The following is a 3,795-nucleotide window of genomic DNA, read 5'->3' on the forward strand; positions in this document are numbered from 1 at the left end:
GGGCTCAAGCAGCGAGCGACTGAGCCTCTGCGCAACTTCCTCTCGAGGTTTCACCATATGGCCTCGCAGGTTAAGGGCCTCAACCTGGAGGTGGCTCACGACGCTGTTGGGGTTTAGTGTCCTATAGACAATTGTTGTAGGATACAAACTTAATGTGAATGAATTGTTCTTTATATCATTTGTTTTAATGAGATATATGTTTTATAACTATATAAAGGCAATCCCTTTTAAGCACTAAATAAAGTCTAATAAAAGGAAATCCGCAAGTTTGTTTAAAGTGATTATAAAGTGTTCATACAAGCATGAAGTGAGACAAAACTTTATAATAAACTAATAAACTTAAAACCACCCCAAGTCAAGTGATATGTTTAGGATTGATATATCACTATTGAGACTTGTATGTAACAATGTCTTCTGTCCGACAGAAAGCTGATCTCACAAGCTTCATATATATAGATATCTGGACAGTTACATAGATCCGATGAAACGTCGTTCATTAGGATTGGGGATCCGATTTGAGATAACAGGATGGGTAGATTCATCCTTGTCACCTGTTCATCTCATTGGTATTAATAGGTATAAGTAATCCTCAGACTCAAAGGAATGTTAATTGGTCATCCTAAATTACTGAATGTGAGACTTTGATCCTGTGGTCCCACGATCCTTAACAGAGATGACTCTGGGGTGTGAACTGCAAAGGTTGGGTGTCACAGGAAGTAATGTCAGGGTAGTTATACATTGCATTGAGCATTTGTCACTCTCGATTAATGGGAGATATATCCAAGGATCGCTTATGGAAGACTCGACTCTAAATCCTTGCAAGGTGATAGCTTAAGACTTGAAATACAGATTTCACTTAACCTATCTATTTGAGTTGACTCGGCCTGAACAAGTAAAATGAACGTCTCGCTATATGTGACTTGACATCACCCATAGTCATAAGATTCAGTTCAAGGATATAGATGATAAAGGATCGAATTATACTGTAACTAATACGGAAGGGTTAACGACAGAATCAACCTGTCTTCTTAACGGACTCTGGGGGAATGATTACAGACTTGCCAATAACATACTCAGTACATCATTCCGTTATGCAAGGATTAAATATAATTCTTGAAGAAATTAATTTAATAGTTGCATACGGCCAGAAGTAGTAAGAACCTAATGGATCACACATAAGACTTGGAACCAAAAGAGAGATGGATGTCATTAATAGATGGAAGCCCAAATGAGCCCAGTAAAGCCCATTTAATTAGGGGGGCCGAAATTTGTATATAATAAGTTAGGAATTATTTTAATTCCCTTAATCCTAATTTGATTAGGTTTGTGAATTAAATTAATTAAGTGAGATAATTAAATTAGGAGTTTTAATTAGATTAATATACTCCTATTATTATCCAATTAGGTTATTTATTATTATCCCAAATATATTAGATATATTATAAGATAATAATTAGGAATCCTATTCCGAATTGAATTCCTATTAAGTAACATATTCCTATCTAACTAGGGTTTAGATACAAGTTATTATATATACCCCCCTAATGTGTGAATTTTGACCAAGCCATACTACTCCCCTCTATGTGATTTTCGAAACCTACATTAAGAGAGAGAAAGTGAATTCGCATCCCCAAGTTCGTGGACAAGAATTCATACGGCTTCTGTCAATTGATTAATTTCATTCATCTCCTTTTCTCTTTGATCTTGTGTTGGTTAATTAGAGGCAATCTATTTTGGTTGCATCTCATAAGGGTTGATTCCATCTTAACCTCACCGTGTTATACTTCGTGGTTGGAATCTCGGAGAAGAATTATGGGCGCTTTTTTAACAACGGTAGATTGTTCATCAAAAGGTATTCCTTCTTATCCCTCTTTATATGAAATAACGATTAACGGATCCTATGGTTAAAAGGAAGTAGGCTAAAATTTTTATATTTCCGCTGCTACACCTTAGCCTAATTTCCAACAGTGGTATCAGAGCCATCGTTAAATCCGTTATTTCATATATGAAAATTTAGAAGTTTTTCAATAGGATTGAATAAATATTTATGGTACAAATTGTTTGATTAATTAATTCTAAAGATAAATAAATTTTAGTTAATTGTTAATTAAAATTGATTATGCGTATGTTCCCAATTATTTCGGTTGATAATCATTGTAACAAAATCTATTTGTTTTATAGTTAGGTTAATAAAATTAGTTTTATTAATTCTAAAAGATAAAACGGAAATCTATTGTAGTTTTTCCTATTTCTGAAAATCGTTTTTAAAATCGTTTTAAATCTGATATATATATATATATATATATATATATATATATATTTATATATATATATTTAAAAAAAAATAAAAAAAATAAAATACGACAGCGGCTCGGGTCGCGCCTCACGGCGCGACCAGCCGCGTGCGCAGCCGCGGGGCTGCTGCCAAACGGCAGCAGCCCAGTTTCGGGCCCCGGCCCGAATCCCATATGATTTTAATTGTTAAAATCGGCTTGTAAATAATTTATATATATATATATATATATATATATGTTTCGGAAATCAATAGTTTCTGTTTTGATTATCGAATGAAAAATTCGTTTAAAAGTTTGTTTTTACCAAGTTGTAAATCAAAATATTAAATGAATTGAAATCAAAATAATCGGAACATGCATAATCGACGTTTTATATGGTTATATTAATCTAAGGATTAATATAAAGATACGAAACGATAAGATGTAAAATTGGATGAAAGTTAATTTGACGAGTTAATGTGATTAACCTAAATATTACATAAAACGGTTATGTAATCAACCAATTAAATTTATTTAATTGAGTCTTTGCATGTTTGGAGTTATGGACATATTTGGACCCTCTTTTAGTCTTTTGGTATTTTTGAAATAGGGCCTGCACGTCCTGCCTTTCTACTATCTATTGTAATTTCTCCTCTCATCTAATTCCCTTCAATTCAGTTGAAGTTTTCTTATAGTAGTATAGAAATTAATATGTAATTTCAAGGCGCCATGGAAAAGACGGAGGACCTAAAGAGAAATATGTAATAGTTAGTATTTCCTTAGGTTTGGCCTTTTATTCCGTCTCTGGCTCAACGGAATAATTTAGATGATATGTCCATAACGCCAATGTATGTATGTATGTGTGTCTGATGTATGCTAAAGCAAATCAAGACTAAGTTAGAGTATGAGACTTAAATAAAAATCCCTCATTAAAAAGTTAAGTAAATAAGCAAGTTATTAAAATCGGTTGCCCCTCCCTAATATTATAATTCAGCCGACAGTACTGGGGGCCTTTGGGTTGTTGGGTAAACTCAAGCTCGGGGTCTTATGGTAACACCTGGATTATCGAAAATCGTTCTTTCATGAATATGGGGTAATACTTAAATTAGAGTATGATAATTGGATGGGCAAACTCATGTTGTCATAAACTAATGGGCAAGATGGTTGGGATTAATATGAATGACATATTAGTTACTAATGTGGTTAGTAACCCAATAACCTAGGAATCACATTCGAGATGTGATTGATTGCATGAATCTACCTAACAAATGGGACTAGCTTGTTGGCTAAAGTCAAGGCGAAATCTCAGGAGTTAGGATCCTAGCTCACTAAAGGATTTGTGAAATTCTTCGAATTAATATGGAGGGTTATTAATTTGGCAAAATAGTGGGAGCAATCTGAAATAAATTAAAAGGCCTATAATTTTAGATTGTTATACTTTAAAGCAAATGAATGACATACGTTTACTCTTTCTCACTCTCAGGTTTTGTTTAAACACACACTCTTAAAATCATGACTAAAA

Source organism: Euphorbia lathyris, chromosome 5 (assembly GCF_963576675.1).
Source record: "Euphorbia lathyris chromosome 5, ddEupLath1.1, whole genome shotgun sequence".
Classification (NCBI taxonomy): Eukaryota; Viridiplantae; Streptophyta; class Magnoliopsida; order Malpighiales; family Euphorbiaceae; genus Euphorbia; species Euphorbia lathyris.